Genomic DNA, 18,617 nt, shown 5'->3' on the forward strand with positions numbered 1-18,617 from the left:
AGCAGCAGAGCAGCAGGACAAGCTGCGGAAGGCTGCTCAGCTCTCGGTGTTCAGCAAACAGAAGCGAGTCAAGGACGGATGAGTACCCACCGTTCCAGGTCACACACCGGTGACCGCCTCTGCCCAGCACGTTCAGCTAGGAACTCATCAACAGGTGCATGCCCATGATCCAACCATCCTCCAAACATGAACTTTTTTTTTTTTTTTTTCCAGAAGGCTAGGAAATATTTTATTGGCAATCAGGGACACAGCCATAAGAGGGAAGTGCACAGGACTGCAAACTAAAACCCACTAGTCAGCAAAGGCCCGTTGGGCCAGGAACACTGCATCCTGGGGTCCTCAGTCTCCCATCTGTAAATACACAACACAGGGCAGCCAAGACAGGAGGCAACGGCTCATGTGTCCCAGCCAGTGACAGAATATATACTTCACTATGAGCGACAGGGTAGGGAGGTACAGAGGAGGGAAGACTCATCATTGCCTAAGACCGCCTCCTCCTCTCAGAGCCAACACCAGGTGGAGGACAGAACCACCTAGAATCTTGTAGTCACTGCTGTCTTCTCATCATTCATCTGTTTGCCGCTATAGATGAGCCGCTGCTGTTGTGGCGGGATTCCCTCTTTCTCCTCAACACGCTCCTTGATTCGCTCCACCTTGTCTGTGGGTTCAATGTCAATCTCAATCTCCTTTCCGGTCAGTGTCTTCACTTTAATTAGCATCTTCTTCTCTGGTTGAGGTGGTGTGCGGATAAATTGGTGCGTTTCCCGCTGCGGGCTCAAACATGAACTTTTGGGGGACATTTTAGACCTAAACCAAGCAGCACCGCTCCTTTTCTGAGAACTCCCGCCCGAGTGTGGGGTCGCGCCGCCCTTGTTCTGTGGAGCCCTCAGATCTGTTTAGGAGTCCTTATCCCTTTCTTCTCACCACTTGCCAAGTGAGCCTGGCTTTTAGACGTCAAATCCAGGAGGCAGAATTTCCTGTTTCCCCAGAAGACTGAGTGCGGGTCCTGCCCGTGCCGCATCCAGACCTCCCAGCTCATCCTGAGTCACGCTCTCCTACTGTTTTCACACATGGTGGCAATGGCGCAGCTCTGGTCAGGGGTGCTGGCCTGGGATGGCCATGCATTTTGGGGATACCTGAGGGTTCTCATGGGCAAATGAAGAGAGGAGGTACTGCGGTTTGGGTATGGCGCTAGTTTGGTCCCCAAGGGTTCATGGTTTAAGTGAAACCCTCATAGCAGGGTATGAGGAGGGTGGAAACGTAATCTATGGTGTTTAGGGTGTGATCCGATCCGATCCGACCATTAGGCTGGGGCACCCAGGGTTGAGTCCTGATGGTTTTATAAAAAGGGAGAGCGAGCCGTGGAAACCTTGAGTTCTTCCGCCACCATCCTCCTGGTGTGGTGCAGCCCGCGCAGCCCTCACCAGAGCTGCGCCATTGCCACGGTGGCCCGCCTGCACCTACAGGAGTCTGAGCCACAAGCACCCTCTGTGTTTATCAGCTCCACGGTTGCAGCTGAGGCTACCTGCTACTGGACAATTGGAGGAGGAGAAGCTTAGCTGGGCTCCTAGGTTCAGGCAAGCTGGTTGCCTAAGACAGCAACATTATGGTCCAGCCCGGGGCCAGCTTGGATCCAGGGCTTCCTGCCCCCCAACCCCCTCCCCCACCCCTCCCCCACCTCCGGGGGGGGTGCGGGGGGTGCGGAACGTGACCGCTGGCCTCCAGAGGAGAAAAACTGTTTCTCCTTTAGAGAGGAAGTTGCTGTCTGTCTTATTCGAAGCTCACAGCATGCCAGGGAGGCGCCATGGAGAAGACTCAAACCCAGATGGCAACACCAGAATCCGAATTTCCAGAAACGGAGTTTAAGGTGTACCTCGCTGCTCTTTTCCTGCTGGTGGCAGAAAACACCTACCCTGCTGGAACTTGGCTAACTCAACAGCGCAGGCTCCTTTCACGGCCCGGTCCCGAGAAGCACTACTCGCGGCGGCCGCGCGATGGCAGCCTCACACAAACCAAAGCCCAAGCCTCCGCTCCCTGCGGCCGGGGGTGTCGGGATTGTCACCTGCCTGCCCACTCCCCCAGGGGCATGCGGAACTGATTAGTTGTAATACAGAGCTGTGGGCGTGTTCCCCTTCCCCAAATTTCAGTGATGGATAATTTCGGGGCATGTAAATTATTCTGAAAAGGGGCGTGGGAGTGTTCTCTATTTTTAAGGAAAACATGCGGAGTTTCATTTTGAGTCCAGGAGCGCAGACCCCAGGTTTCTCTTAATTCACTTTAGCTACTTGGCAGTAAGCAAATATGGACTTTAAAGGATCCACTAAAATGCGTCTGGCCTCCCTTCACCCCCACAATGTGGGGCTCTCAGCTGGGGCTGCACTCGCCTGGGATCCCCTTCTGTTCCCCCGCGCAGCCCTCTTCCTCCATCGAGCAGAGCACCTCAACACCTGTCAGCGCCAGAGGGTCAGGGACTCTGCCAGCAGGGGCGGGGACTCAGCCTCATCTCACCGACCCGTGAGGCCCACACTCGCTTCTGTTCTGTGCCCTCCGTTTGGCCACCGTAGACTTTTGGTTATTTTGATGTGTCGCTTGGCCTCTTCTCAGCAGCAGCAACTAAAGTACCTGGGGGCTGTCGGCACCGTGGGGACCCTGTTTCCCCGCAGGAGTCCTTGGGAGGGGAAACGCTGTGATTAGCATCTGGGGATGCCTGGGTCTCCAGGCTGGGGTTCACCAGGAGGAGCACGGTGTCACTGCGGGTGTGGCACGAGAGAGGGAAGAGGGGAGGAGGGTGGGCATCCTGCTTGTCACCCGGCAGTGGGTGAGGGCAGGCCTGTCCTCCACCACCCTGGGAAGATGGAGGTGCTCTTCTGGCCATGGGCCGTGCCCCTCCTTAAGCCAGGCCACGGTGGTAACCAAGAAGCTGAAGATCCCCCATGCACAGCTGGAGGCCGGCGTGCTCTTGGCTGGTGATCCAGCTCCCATCACCATCTTCTCTAAGATCTGGCTCAGACTCCTGGGCAGGGCATCCCTGGCCATGGTCCTCCTGCCACTTTCTGGTCAGTGTGAGTAGCAGCCCCTATAAGAAGAAATGACAGGGCTGGGGAGACAGCTCAGTGGTCTAGTGCCTGCCTGGCAAGCGACAGGACCTGGCTTCGATTCCCAGTACCACATGCCGTGCTGGCCCCAGAACCCTGCGTGTGCAAAGCTGGCCACTGAATCCGGATGTGGTGGTGCATGCCTGCAATGCCAGTATCGAAACCCTGTACAAAATAAATAAGTGATTTTTTTTTTTTTAAAAGTAGTAATAGTGATGGGGCTGGGTCCCTTGTCCTGTGCTAGTGCCAGTGATCAGCGTGTCCACATGCAACCTTAGAGTACTGATGACAGGACTGCTTTAGGAGCAGCAGCACAGAAGTCGCCACAGAAGATGATGAGAGAAGGCGCAGAGAGGGTGGTGGATGGTCCCTCTGCAGCTGGAGACTTGCAGGGACAGATAAGGGGTGCAGCTGGTGGGATGCACTGGGGAGGTTTGGGGAAGAGAGGGTGCCTCTGGGGGAGAGGAAGGGGGAGATATGAGCCCTCTGGGCAGTGGCTGGTGCCCTGCATTAGCCACTTGGAGCTCTGTTAGGGTGCTGGAGGGGCTGGAGGGGCTGGAGGGGATGGGGGGGCTGGGGGGGCGGGAGGGCTGGGGGAACGGGAGGGGCTGGGGGGCTAGAGGGGCTGGGGGGCTGGAGGGGCTGGAGGGCTAGAGGGGCTGGAGGGCTGGAGGGACTGGAGGGCTGGAGGGGTAGAGGGGCTGGAGGGGCTGGAGGGGCTGGAGGGGCTGGAGGGACTGGAGGGCTTGGGGGACTGGAGGGGCTGGGGGGCTAGAGGGGCTGGGGGGCTGGAGGGGCTGGAGGGCTGGAGGGGCTGGAGGGCTGGAGGGCTAGAGGGGCTGGGGGGCTGGAGGGGCAAGTGAAAGCCAAGGGCTACATGTGGCTCTGCCTGGATTGCAAGCTCTAGGAGGGCCAGCCCAAGGCTCACAGCCCCTGCAACTTTGACACAGTTGGTCTCCTGTGAATGTCACTTCCAAGCTTGATAAGATAAGATAGAAAAGCCAATCCAGAGGCATTTCTGCTGATGAGACCCCCTCCTGCCCCCCAAATGCCCTGCGGTGGGGTGGGGCTGGCTGGGGCCCAGACTGAGCCATGAGGGCTCAGCAAGGCAGAACTGGGGCCCCAGGCAGCTCAGGCTCTGGTGGCTCAGTGTCCCCTGCCTGCAGCTGTGTCCTACTGAAAGTCGCTCTGCCCACTGGCCTGAAGTCCACTAGCACCACCATGGTGCCCATGCTTCTGAGCTTCCTGCTTAAAGGGTGCAGCTTCACGCCTCACAAGAGTGTTTTTTTTTTTTCATCCATGCAATTTGCTCCCGCTCTGAGTAGTTGAGTATTACTGTGTTATTCTACCCAGTGTGGTGGTTCCTGGGTCTCTCGCCAGGATCCTGAGCTGACAGAAGCTTCTCAGCCATAAGGTGCAGGCAGCTGTCCTGCTGTGCACCTGAGGGGCATCTGCCCAGCGGGGCCATTGCCTCCAGCATCCATTTTTAATTTTTCCAGGAGTGGCCTCTCATTATGGCTTTAGGGACACAGGTGAACAGGTCCAAGCCATCAGAGGCAGGAAGGATTTCCCTGAACAAGAGTGGCCCACATGTCCCATTGGCTTGACTGTCCAGGTGCCTGGGAAGCCAGTGTGGGCAGAGTGCTGGCTTCCCGCGGCCGCAGGAGAGTTAGAACACGGAGTGGAAACCCAGCTCTGGAGAGCTGCCAGGTACAGCAGCACCTGGGAGGCCAGGACTGCCCGAGGCACTTTCCACAGCAGAAGGTGAAAATCTCCTTTGCCTATATTCGTTGGAGTTGGTCTTGTGCTATTGAGTGAAGGGAGGCCAGGCCGATGTTCTCTTGTTTTCTATTTATTCTTTCTTGTGTGCTGTGGAGTCACAGAGGGCTCCATCTGTGCCCTTCTTCCAGGTGACTTGCCTCTGCCCTTGTCCTGAAGCATGCATTTGTGAGTCCTAGAGCTTCCTGTTTCCAGGAGTCTTTTGCTGGACATGAAATATTCAAAAGCATGTGTTGCTACTGTGCCGGCACAAAGCAGAATATATGGGGGGCCAGGTCTCAGCGCAGCAAGCTGAGGACAGGACCTTGAAATCACTTAGGCTACTTGGTGCAGGGGCTTCCGAGGGCCTCACAAACCTCTGCTACAGCACAGAGCAAGGCTTCTGCATAGGGCTGGGAATCAAGGTCACTGTACCTAGATGACTTAAAATGCCCCCGGGGATCTGGACAACCAATGTCCTGGACTATGGGCTCTGCTGGCCAGGGCTGGGACCTGCCTGCTGGACGAGGGGTGGGGAGGGGGCAGTCCCCATGCTCCGCTGGCCTTCAAGTCCCCTGCTTTTCCTAGAATCCTTGAGGTTCAGGCCCTGGAACTCCGCCGTCACAGCCCAGCAAGGCCAATGCAGACCCCAGAATATGGAGAAGCCCTCTGGCATGACGGATGTAGGCGCTGGGCCTAGGTCTCTCGGGGCTGGCCCCATGCACACTACCCCATCAGTGTCATCCGGGAACTGGATGGAGCCCCAATTTTCAGGTCCACCCAGCTCTTACCCGAGACCTGATGGAGGGTGTCCCGGGAAGCGGTTTCCACAATCCTTCCATATGCAGGTTTCGGGCCGAGCACCGGTGGTCTCTTTGGGTCTCTAGACACTTGGGCGGCAGTGACAGCCCGTCTGTTGCTTAGCGCTCGGTGAAGAACGTCCTGCAATTCAGAGCGCCTTAACCGCGAGTCTCCTCTAAGGACCAAGGAGTCCAGCGCGGCTGCAGCGCATGGCCACTAGATGGCGCTGTTGCACTTCCTGCGGGCTCGGGGCGCGGGGTCCCGGCTCCCGCGGGTCGCAGCGGGGTCCCAGAAGAGCAGGAAGTGCGCTGCCTTGGGCGCCGGTGCAGGCCTCACTAAGATATCCAGGAAATGCTGTGCAGCCGGGGGCTTGACTGGAGAGAACCGTGGTTGTGGGGTTGCAGCAGGAGCGCACCCGAGGACCCTGCAGCGCCCCACCCCACCCGCACCCCATACCCTGGGGCGGTGGGGTTCTGGTCCACTTCTGGGGAGGGCGCCCCTAAACATGTTGATGACTGGCTACTCTCTTCGCCTAAGGAGTCTTCATCGATCTGGCCCATCCCTGGCTCTGTCCTGCGCCTGTGAGACTGGCCACTCTGGGCAGGGAGAAACAGGGACACCGCGAATAGGACAGAAACTGCAAGGGCTGAGGAGACAGGAGACCTGGGGGCCCCGGGTGAGAGTGAGCAGGACAGCTGGTGGGTGACAAGGCTACGCGGGAGCCCGGCTCAGGGCCACTTGGCATCTGGGAGTGCTTGCAGACCACCTCATTTTATCCTTGGGGGCCAACTGTACCCCAGATGTCAGGAGGGGAAATGGAGGGGCAGGAGCTTGGAGTCAGATGCAGACCCAGGAAGGGCAGAGGTGGGTTTCAAACCCTGATCCCAGGGTCTCCATCACCCCCCCCCCCATCAGCTTCAAGGCCAGTGTGTCCCTGAGGAGGGGGATCTCTAGCTTGGGGCCTCCAGCTGTCATCTGTGGCCTTAGAAGCCAAAAAGGAGCTGCAGGGCCAACGTTCTCTGGAGGTCTCAGCAATGCCAGGTGAGTCCTGCAGGCCCCGAGGCTCCCAAGGGCACAGCTCCGAAGAATTGTGAAAGAGAAGCCCAGCTTCCCTGCCAGAGCTCATGGTAGGCCCTGGATCACTCAGGGTGCAGCTGTGGGGTCAGAGCCTCCTCAGGCTATGCAAGGCCTCCATGAGGCAGTGGCCAGAGCAGAAGATGGACGTGAGGTGAGGTCGGAGGTGACAGTCAGTGTGCGGGTTGCCTTGCAGCTGGGAGCGGTGGCCTCACCCACCCTGCCTACTGACTCACTCAGCCCTGAATCCTGGGAGCTGTCCTGGCAGCACCTCTGCTGCCTGTGGTGGGACAGATGTCTGGTAATTCGCACCAGGACCACAGCCCATGCGCCGGGCTCCCACTCTCCTCAGGCTCTGGCTAAGTTACCTGGAAGTGGGCCCTAACTTAGGTTTCTGGTCTCACATCCCACAGTCCCCACAGCCATTGAACTTCCTTCTTTCTGCCTAACTTCTCCTTTGTTGGACCTCTTCTTCTTCCCTTCCAGGCTGCAGCTTCCTAGAAGTCGCTTTCCCTCCCCACTGTGACAGCTCCTCTGGAACACAGGGACACCAGGAATTGGGGCTGGGTCCTCCCCTGGGCCCCAGGCTGTTTCCCATCCCCGCATGGTAATTACCGCCAGCCGATGTGCGAGGGGTGACACCTGAACTCAAAGATCAGATTTAAAACAAAGCTCACTCTATTTTTAATTTTAAAAATACAAGTGTTGTAAAATGCAGGTAGCAGAAGCAGCTGCCAAGTCCCTCCTCCCGCATTTGCTGTGTGTGAGATTTACTTCTGATGCTTTCAGGGACAAGCCCCATACGTTGCGGGCCTTTACCCCAGGTCTCCAGTGTGTGGCTCTTCAGGTCCTGTACCCCTCACTATCTAGGACATTCTTCACAGAGGATTTCTCTTACACTAGCACAGTGCAACTGGTGGCATCGCCAGCTTCTACCAATAAAACACTTGCACTTCCTTGACTGTGGTGTCATGATTTTGTTACCTGACCTCCTGTCCTTTGTCCGGAGCCTCCCCCTTCTGCCTACCACACGGTGCAGAGGACAGTGTAGGGGGAGGTGCTGCATGTCACCTCTCTTCTGATCCTTCATCTGCAGCACGGCCTGTCTTTTATGACACTGCCATTCTCGCAACCTACAGAATGAGTTGATTTGCTCTTGGCTGGTGTATCTCTGTGATGGTGCTGGGCTGCAGCACAGAAGGTGTGGATCCTTGTCCCGGTGTCACATGGGGGTACCCTTGAGCCCAGTGTCCTCGCAGCTCTGGCTCCTTCTGCCTCTTCTGGTTCCCTTGGGGTCTGTGCAAATGTGGGAACGTCAGGAGGCAGCTTGTTCAGGTGCTGTTTGCTTCTCAGCTGAAAGCCCTAATAAGCCTCTTGGCTTCTAGCAGGAAGACTGCATTTAGGTGTGAGTGATGCTGGTGTTTCTCACGATTCTCAAATGCCCTTACTCCATCCTGACTGCCACGGACACACTGTAAAGTCCTCCCCAGGGAGCAGAGGAAACAGTCTCCCTTTTACCACCTCAGCCGTTTTGCTACACAGATTTAAAATCACTCCAATGTGTCATGCTGGGCAGGTCTGGGGGGCAGAGCTGGAAGCCTCCCTCGCATTCTGGCTGCACTGGGAGTGCCGCTGAAGTGCTAAGGTCCCAGGAGAGGCTGCTGCTGGCTGTTGGCTGGGGGTGATCAGATAACTGCATCCCTGGGGAGGGATCATGGAGAACTGGGTGGCAGGGACCATGTGGCCCATGTGGGGTTGAGAGCAATAGGGACACCCTTGTGAATATCCTTGGCTACGTGGTCCTCACTGGGAAGGCAATTAAGAGCTGGAAACAAGCAGCACTTAGGTCTTGGGTTCAAATACAAGTCCATTTCTGATAGCGTGGGGCTCTAACTACTCTTCATCCTCATCTGCATTCCACGGTTGTGGCTGCGATAGGAGAGATGATGTGTGGAATGGATGTAGTGTAAGGGGTGGGGGTCGCTTGGCTCATTTACATACGATGTCCAGGCTGGAGAGATAGGAAGGGCAAGCTGCCCACTGTCTTAGAAATTATCTAGCCTAAGAGGGCAGAGCTCTCAGGGTCTGCAAAGTCCCAACATCAAAGCACCCAAATGGGACAACAGAAGCCACAGTGAACACCGGCTGTTCCTGTACCCCTACAGGAAGACAGGGGACTCTACAGATGCCCCCAGAACTGCTGCTTCCTGGTTTCTCCAGGCCAGGGCCTGTCCTTCGGGTCTCCTACAGTGCACGCGACGCTGGCTTCCCGGGTGATGCCGGAGCGCTGGACTTCTCCTTGGAACAGAGTCTTCCAGCATTGTGTAAGACTTGGCTGGTGCGACAGGGCATGTCGGCCCTTGTCCACAGCTTCTCCATCTGGCTCCTGTTCCGTAGTCAGACAGGACAGTCATCAAGACATGCTTTACTGGGATGAACTGAGGATGCTTCGGACGGGGCCGAGCTCCTCGGCAGGAGAGAAGTGGGTTTCTTTGCTTGGCATCATGTCGCACTGGTGCTTGAGTTCTCCTGGAGGGCAGCTCGGAAGGGAAGTTGCCGCAGTGCACTTTGGGACCCTTGAGCTCAGCGGTCCACAGGGTTTGTCTGCAGGTGGGAACCAGACCCTCGCAGGGCAGCAGCTCCAGCAGGGGGCAGCAGAGTCAAGCGGCCCAGCAGATGAGTGCAAGCGTGCTTCCACAGGCCTGCGCAGCGGTGATGGACTGCTCGGGCTGTAGGGGTGAGGGCGAAGGTCGACCCGCAAGACCATCGTGAAGGAGGAAAAGGGCGCCTTCTCAGGGGCCGCTACCGATGCGCTGCCTGAGGAGGCATCGTAACCTCGAGGTTGCACTGGAAAATTCTGAGAAGGTTGGAGACACACTTGATGGAGATTGTGCAGCACACGGATAAAGCCCGAATCAGTAAGCCCCCTTCAGCCTGGCTTTAGTTTCTCCAGGCACTGTGTTGTGTGGCCCTCCCTCTCCTCGTCCCCTTTTATTTTTTTCTTCCACTTTTCTTTACTTGCTGCAAGCGAGGCACTGTGTTTTACAGCGTGCTAATGGACCACGATAACGGACCAGAGAAGGCCCGGTAGCACCTGCCAGCGTGGACTCTGAGCTCTGCCGCAGGTTCCTCCGCCTCCGTGTGGAGAGCACTTGGGCTGCTCGCTTCTTGGCAGTGAGGGCCTGCGCCGCGCGTTAGGTTGCATTAAGCGGCATCTTTGGTCTCTAGTTATTAGACCTCCCCCACTCCTAGTTTTAGAAATGAGAACGATATCATGAGACTGACATTTCCCAGTGTCCCCCGGGTGTGGCCAGTGACTTGGGTGGGGACCGATGAACAGTGGAAAGGCAGACCCCTGAGCAAGCTGCGCAGTGAGGCCTGCATAGACGGACTCGGCGCCCTGGGATCTGCAGGGGTCACCGACTGCTCAGAGTGCGCGCAGGAGCCTGTCGTGAGAACGTACATGAACGGGCTAAGCAGTAAGACCCTGTCAAGAGAGGGCCGACCAGGGAGGACCATCTGGGGTGCTTCTGAGTAACGCCATTCAGTAAAAGGCGGTGGAAAGATCTGTAAGTAAGAAAGAATAAGACTACTTTCCTTGTTATTGTACTTCTCCCTTTCACCTTGACATCATTATGGGAGAATGGGTGTGTTCCAGAGCAGACACACATTGTGAAGTTTTCCTATTTTTCTGAGTAAACTTTCAATTCCTGTGCGATCTCCCCGGCCTCTTAGTGGGGGAGGCAAAGAAAGGCGCCCGGGTGCTTTCTGTACCTGACCCAGGGGCCTAGCCTCAGCCTTTGCCAAACGCTGAGCTGAAGCGGATGCTCGTCCCAGGCTCGCACATCTGGCGCCCACACATCCACCGAGGGGACCATCTGACTCCAGAACCCAGCGCCACGGATGCTGTCAGCACCCCTGCCCGGTCCTCCCCCGTCTAGCTGAGTTCTTTTCTCTCTTTCAACTTCCGAGTGTTGATGGCTCAATCAGTGAGGCTCTTGCTGCGGCGTGGCAGCTGGAAATTCTGTGCTTGTGAGTGCGAGCCAGCTCCCTGGTCCTCGCAGGCTTGGTCAAAACGCTACAGGATGCTTCCCGGAAGGGCAGGGCTTTGTCACGTTCATGTGACTGTTGAAAGAGGCCACACCTGCTGCGAGTCCCTCACATACCCAATTACAAGCACTTGATGAAACATCAAAAGTGGGACTTTCCATGAAACAGGACATGTGCTGGCTGCTTTAACAACTGGGATGGCAGGTCTGGGAAGTCCCTTAGGTGAGGTCATGCCGCTTTTCCAGAATATATCGTTTCCAAGGAGAACTGATCTGAACACCAAGACCAACAAAGGAGACAATGGTGGTATTTATAATAACAATGGCAGATTTACATAATTTCCATTTTTGTCCAGAGTCATCTTGGTCTCTTTCAGACATTCAGGCTCCAAAACATTGAAATAATCATTGTGGCTTTTTTTCTTGCAAGTCCCACGATCAGCTAGTTACCAAGACCTCCGCTTTTTCTGTCTTTCACAAGACACATGGACATTCCTCTGTATTGTCCCAATCAGCCTTTTTGTGTCTTTCCTACACTTTGGCAAGGCTTGTGTAACAGGTCTCTTTCCTCCATTTTACCATTTGTCTTGTAGCTGTTTTCTCGTTAGCCCATTGTGTTAGGTATCTTTTGTTGTATGGCAAAATAGCCTGACATGTATAGGCTAAAAACAACGACTATAGTGTCACCCAATTTGTAAGGGTCAGGAAATTGTAAGCATTGTAGGCAGGTGGTACTGGCAGAGCGTCTCACGAAAGGTCCTCTCCAGATGTTGGCTGCAGCTGCAGTCAGGTGAAGGCGTCCATGGGGCTGGAGGGATGGATGCCTTTAAGATCCTGGGAAGGAGGCCTGAGCTCCTCCCTGGAGTTTGGTGGGAAACCTCAGTCTCCCTTCACAGGAGAGTCCTGACAGTGCCGCTTCAGCACCCCATAGGATCAGGTGCAAAGCCACTCTCCACCCTGACCTTCAGGGCACCTGGTCTTTCTGGTGGCACCAGCTTCAAAGAGAAGTGTGCTTCAGGTCAGGACCTGTTGTTTTCTGGACACACCCTGTGCTCGCTCACGCTTGTGTCTCCACTGTAAACAATAAAGCTCTTTGGTTTCCCTTACCCTGATTTTAATCACTGAACCCTACTGGCTTCAGCTTCTCAAGCATTACATTAATCAGTAATCATCTTAACCCCTCTTATATACATGCAAGGTCAGACACCTGGCCACTCCCACGATTTGTGCAAGAGCATCCCCTCCGAGATCTTCTTCCATCCTTATTTACTTTCTCCTCAATTTTGGTGAGCCACCTAAACTGTATACCCACTTATGTCTGCACTCTTCTTAAACTCATTCTCTGGATTTGCACCAGTGACCGGAGTAATCCAGCTCCCTTGTATGTAAGCCCAGATCTTCTGCTGGCCCCAGCTGGCATCTACAGTTGTGCCTCGCTCAAGTTTCTGTTTGGCAGGCAGATGAAGAATCAGTGATTAAAGAAAACAGCACTGTAGGGACTCTGTGGATGGGAGCCCCAGGAATGCTTAGACATTTGGGGGAGAAGAGAACTTTATACCTGGCAGAGTAGAGGGTTCCTTGAGACAAGGAACCAGATAGATTCTGAGAGTTGCCAAGTTGTTCATTAAATGTCCTGGTGATCATGACCTGGAAAATCGAGTCCTACGCTTGTTCTCCTGCATGCCAGGATTGCTTACCTTGCAGGTACCTCACAGTGACCCTGGGCAGGGTGAGAGGCTTCCTTGTGCGTTGTTAAATTCACGTCCAGATTTGGGAAAGAAGCGTTCTCTCACCCTTGTGCTAGAATCCACAGCCACAGCCACAGTTACCAAGGGTCCCACCTGGCTCTTGCCTAACACAGGTGATGCTGTAGCACCGTGCATGTGCTCACTGAGGGGGTCCCAGGGTCCACCGGCTCCCCAGATATGCAGATGCTGCTTTATTTTCATATAAAATGGTGCAGTATTTACACATAACCTGTGCACATCTGTAAGCATACTCTACATTAGATGGTCTATAATACCTAAGAGCATGTAGATGCTGTTTAAATTGTCATATTGTTTAAGGAATCATGAAAAAAAAGTTAGCAGGAGTTGAGAGAAGACGCATTTTCTCCCCTCCGAATAATCATAATCTACACTTGGCTGAATCTGCCAGATGTGGAACTCAGGCAGGAAGATCGGGCTTGGCTAAGTTGCCCAGGGGAAGGGCGGTGTGGCCAGGTTGCAGGACACGTGCACCAAATAATTCTCAGGACCCTGCATGTGGACTTCTCCCAGGTCCCCATGATGTGATGCCATTGAAAGCCCGTCTGGGCCTCCTGGGTGTAACATATCTATCTATCTATCTATCTATCTATCTATCTATCTATCTATCTATCTATCTATCTTTGGTTTTTATTTTTATTATTTTTAACCAGCCCAAGCTTGCTCTGTACAGTTATTTTCTCTCTTATCCTTCACTTTAGTTATTCCTATGTCAAATAACTGTGAAACTTGGGCACTGTTTTTCTATATTATCTTTTTGAGATGGAAGGAACCTGGACACTGTCTCTGGAAGGGGGTTGCAGCACCCCCAAGCCTGGAACCCACCCATGGATGCAGAGATCTGACTATACTATGAGCATAATTGACTCTTAAGGTTAGCAGTAAAGAAATTCTGAGGTCCCTCACACTTTGCTGAATGGAGGACAAAGGCGTCATGTGCGAAAGTTCCCTGCTCTGAGCTTTAGAGCTTGGAAGGAGGCTGATTCCTTTACTCTGAAGTCATTCTTGTGGGCACCACTGCCAAGGCTGGCTTGGACAGCCCTTACTGGATGTCTCTGTCTTGTGGTCTGTAGTGCTGGTCCATGCTATTGGCCAGCTACTTCCCTTCCTTCCTACCCTGGTTCCATGGTGGTGTTATGTTTCCTGGACCTCTCGCATTTGAGTGGTTTGGAGTGATGATCTCAAGTTGATAGTGGTGCATGGACCACATTACCCACACACTGGACATTTCCTTTCCAGCAGGAAACCCTTCATAGTATCCGTTTCCCCCTCTGGCTGGTGCTCAGCACCTTCTAGATGTACTCACTTTTGTATTCTGTGTTTGCTCAGATGCCACATTTTCATTCACTGGGCCATTCATAAATTCACGCATGTGTTCATAAATCCATTCATTCATCCATAAATTCATTTACTCACTCACTAGACTTTGTTGAGAATCTATCAGGTGCTGGGTTTTCTTTGTGCCCTGGGCTTAGATCTTAACTGGTTATGATTCATGCTTTCAACTTCAGTGAGCTCGCAGTCTTGGGAGAATGACTGTGGATGTGCCTGCGCACATAACAGGTGTGTCCAGGGAGCTCCGGCTCAGCAGGATGAACGTAGCTGCTGGTGTAGATGGTGCGGAACTGGGTCAGGGAGAGCTTTAGAAGTTTTGTCTTCTATTTCTCCCAGAGTCTTCTCTCTACTTCCCCCCATTCCACTAAGCCTGCAGCCCGAGGGTCAATGTCATTATCACCGGCAGCGATCCTGCCACTCCTGAAGGTCACAGCATCTGTGGCTTCCACAAGCCATCCCCTGGTGTGGCAGGTGCCTGCCCAACTCCTGTCCTCCTGTGTGACCCTCCCCCTCCATAAGCCATTCTTTTCCCATATTTCTTATCTAGAAGGTTAACGGCCCTTCCTAAAAAGAACTGTGAGATAGAATGCGCCTTTGGGCGCATAAATAGATTTCCCAAAGTTGGGCCTGTCACTCTCTCTTAATAGCTTGGGGTTGGCTGTAGAACCATCCAGCAGAAAACAATGAAAGGGACCCTCTGATTACGCACTCCTAGGATGGCTGGGGTAATTTGAGCAGAAACAGCCCTGTAGCTCTGGGGAATAAAAAAATGTAGTTCTCGTGTATGAAAAGCGTGAACCAGAGCCGCTATGTTCACTTCTTGTTTTTAAAGCCCCGACAGGCCAAGTCACATCTCTGGGTCAGAGGGTCTATTGATTACCTGTCAGGCCTGGAGGTGCAGGTGATCAATAATACTAACCTACACGAGAGGTGGCCTTGAATGCAGAAATCTCATGCTGACCGTCCGTTTCTTCTGATCTGTAAGTGGTTTGCAAGGAAACAAAACTCTCTAAAGTAGAACCACAAACATCCGCAATCTTGACAGTGTTTACACAAGTCAAGGTTTTGGAAGTGTCTCCTGCACCCCAAAAAGAGCGAAGATGACTATTCCTATGTGTTTTCTGCCCCTAAAGAGCCCCTGGATGATTAGGGAGACAGGTAGAAGATGCAATGGAGGCATTGACGGGGGAGGCCTCCCAAGGAAGGGAGGAGAGAGGTTTTATCAGGAAGTCTGGAGGACTGTGACCTCAGCCTCACGTTTAATGAGGAGCTTAGAGCAAAGCACATGAAACAGCCCTGCCAATCTGTGGCTGAAGCGGGCCTGTGATGGACGAGACTCCGCAGCCTACATTGTCCTCTGAAGCCCTGCTTAAGCCTCAGTGTCTCTCTGGAGAGTGGTGTCACAGTGACTGTTGGCTTCTTGTGTGGCGTGTGCCACAAGCTCTGGTCTTAGGTTTGTGCTGGCAATGGCTGTGCCGTAAGAGCTGCAGTGGCTTTTGGGGGTCACCTACACAGCATCCGATTCCCCGTTCATTTTTTGAGGGAACCCTGATGTTGTTCATCTCCAACCTCCGTGTGCATCTGTGGAGGGCAGGAAATGTAGCCAGAAGATCAGCAGAGGGAGTTCCCACTCCTGAGTTGGGAGTCCGACCCGCATTGGCCCAATCAGAGACGTCTGCTGGTGTAGGCGGGGCTCTGTTCCCTGCAGGGAAGGTCGGTCTACTTTGCAGCCCACCTGTGTGATGTAGCCCACCTGTTCCTAAGGCTGCTCTCTCTGATTCTTAGGTGGCCCATTTCTTGCTTCTCCCAGGGTCTCCATAGGATTTTCTTCCTGTATTCAAATTCCTCCCCTCCCCTCCCCTCCTTTTCCCTCCCCTCCCCTCCCTTCTTTTCTTACTTTCCTTTCTTTTTCTTAGCCAGGGAGATAGTTCAGTGGTATAAACACCTGTCGGGTAAGTACAAGGTCCCAAGTTTGATCCCCAGTACCACACAAAAAAATCTGCTTTAATCCTTTCTTTTTCTCCTCTTTCTTACTCCCTTTTTCCCTCTCTCCCTCCTGTTTTAGTTACTTTTCTCACTGCTGAGACAAAATACCTGCCACACAAAGTTAAATGAGGAAAGGTTAATTTAGTTTGCAGTTCACAGAGCTTTCAGTCCCTAACCAGCCGGCTCCAAGGCAGGATGGCGTGGCAGAAGGGCATCGCAGAGAAGAAGCAGTCCATGGCAGGCAGGCAGGCAGGCACGACGAAGCAAAGGACCTCAGCAGCCTTTTTTTCCCTGGCTGTTTGTATTCTCTTGAGGCTGCCAAACTAAATCAGTGGGCTGATGTAGTGACCACCCACCCTTAATCCTAGCATTGCACCGTGAGTCAAGCAAACAGTCTAGATTCAGCCGCTTTTGAAAAAGCTCCACCTATGACTGCATGAAGCTTTCAGGGACATCCAAGCACAAACTACGACCCTTCCTTTTGCTTTTGCAGTACTTGGGAATAAACCCAGGGCCTTTGCATGGTAGGTACTGGAGAAATGGCATTTTCCCTGCCTGTTACTCCCCTAGATTGCATTCCTGAAGTTAAGAGAAAATACTACCTGCCTTTTGAGGACCATGCACATGAACACATGGGGATGTCGCATTGGTCAGCATGGTCCCTCCCCCTCCCCCTCCAGGGTTAGCCCCTCCTTGGCAAGCCTCACGAGGCCATTTCTAATTTCATCATTTGGGAACACAGTGGGCCACCAAGTGGCCAGTGCTGTGGCACTGGGAGCCAAACTTAGATCCTTAGGTGTGCTGGGAGAAAGACCCTGGGCCAACATGGTATCCACCTTACTGCAGCGATTTCAGCCAACTTCAGGTGCTGGAGTTTGATGAGGCTAAGCCAGCATTTTGGAGCCACAGACTCACTGATGTCAGAGTTATCCTGGGAGCAACATTCTTCCATCTCACAGTGGGCTTGGTCACATTAGACGTTTTCTCCTGCAGATCCCCTGGCCGCAGGGTGAATTTCTATATAGCTGGGCACATCCTTAAGTGAGCAGCACAGAGACCCGGAGAGCAGCCACAGGAGTCCCAGCGCTCAGCTGATGTGTGCTCGAGGCCCCAGAGCTCCGGGCATCGCTATAGGTTCATCTTTTCCACCCCATTCCCACCTTCTGCCCTCTTGCTGTCACACTCTATGCTGTTCAGGCCCCACCCCTGCCCAATACACGCCTTTTTTTTTTTTCAGAGTTTAAGTCCATCCATGTAGAAATAAGATCACTATGACTAATTATAAAATCATTATATGATTAAACTCAATTAACTTCCAATAACCCTTGAAATTTGCTTAATGTCAGCCCTTGCCCCTGCTGGAACTGCTAAATATTTCTCTCCCTTGAAATTCTGCTGAGAGGAGCTGACTGTGGAGGCGTACCCAGCGCCCTGAGGGGCATATGCCATGCCTTGCCTTCCAGGACAGGAAATGGTGGCCTCGTCCTGAGTCATGGGGGTCCAGGTTGGAGGAGAGCGAGGCTTGGGGAGGCAGTGGAGTTGGAGTTGGGACATGTGTGACCCTGAGAAGATCATTTAATGACTTGCTGGTAGGAACCCGAGGGGGCCATTCGCTGGGGCTCTGGTAAGTGTGCCGGAATCTTTGGGCTTTTTTCCCATTACGGCCTGGATGGTGTACCCATAGTGTAGGGATCTGAAGTCCTCACACTATTGGCTCAGCATGTGATTGCATTCAGCGACAGGATCCTTGCAAAAGTAAATAAACAAGTGCATAGAGTGGGGCTCCAGCCCGGTATGCATGGTGTCCTTAGAAGACAGGGAATTTGCACAGACACCTGCAAAGTGGAGATCGCATGAACAGCCAGGGAGACGCAGAAGATGGTGACCAACAAGCCAGTAAGAAAGGCCTTCGGAAGACCCAGCTCTGGGGACACCTCGGCTGTGGGCCTCCGCCTTCCAGACTGTGAAGCTAGGGACTGCAGGCGTTTAAAACCTCTCTAGGGGGTATACTGCGTTACTGGAAGCCTTAGCAAATACGATCCGCACGCTCTGCTCCTTGTTACCCTTGAGGCTCGAACTGAGTGGGCTCCCATCAAGGATGAACAGAAAACTGAAAGTTTTGGAAAGTGACCCAGGGCAGGAGGCGGAGAGCAGCTCCTGGAATTTCAGTGCCCTCTAAACTTAGAAGAAATGCCCAATTACAGCGGAGCACTCACCAGTAAAACGAGGCTGGGGATAGTGTGTACCTCGGAGGGCTGTGAGGATTCCATGAATCAGCTAAACTTGTAACTCCCGGCGAAGAGGGCGTGCTGAGGAATGCTGGCACTTGTGTCCACTTTCCATTTCTTGCTCAGAATTCCTGAAGTAGTAGGACAGTGTAGAAACTATTCTAGGAGGCATCACAGGTCACGTGGAGGTGAAGGCTGCAGGAGGTTGTGTGTGTGTGGTGTGCAAGCTCTTTTGTAGAAGGGATTTGAACACCGTCAGATTCAGGTATCTGAGGGGAGCACTGTAGCTAGCCTCTGACAGATATCAAGGGACGAGGGTGCTGACTTACAGATCCATAATCAGACATCTGGGTAGGGTGTGGACGGAATACTGCACGTGGCTGTGGCCATGTGGCCTGTCAGTACCTCAGGTGAATCAGCGTTCACACTTGTTTTCTTTCTTTCTTTCTTTCTTTCTTTCTTTCTTTCTTTCTTTCTTTCTTTCTTTCTTTCTTTCTTTCTCTCTCTCTCTCTCTCTCTCTCTCT

At 53.5% G+C, this 18,617-nt stretch overlaps 1 pseudogene; it reads right to left on the reverse strand.

Annotated features, from left to right (window-relative positions):
• Positions 1-208: 208 nt before the first annotated feature.
• Positions 209-767, reverse strand: LOC101581061 (annotated as a pseudogene).
• Between the last annotated feature and the right edge of the window lie 17,850 nt (positions 768-18,617).

The sequence above is a fragment of the Octodon degus genome, unplaced genomic scaffold, assembly GCF_000260255.1.
Source record: "Octodon degus isolate 3935 unplaced genomic scaffold, OctDeg1.0 scaffold00002, whole genome shotgun sequence".
NCBI lineage: Eukaryota > Metazoa > Chordata > Mammalia > Rodentia > Octodontidae > Octodon > Octodon degus.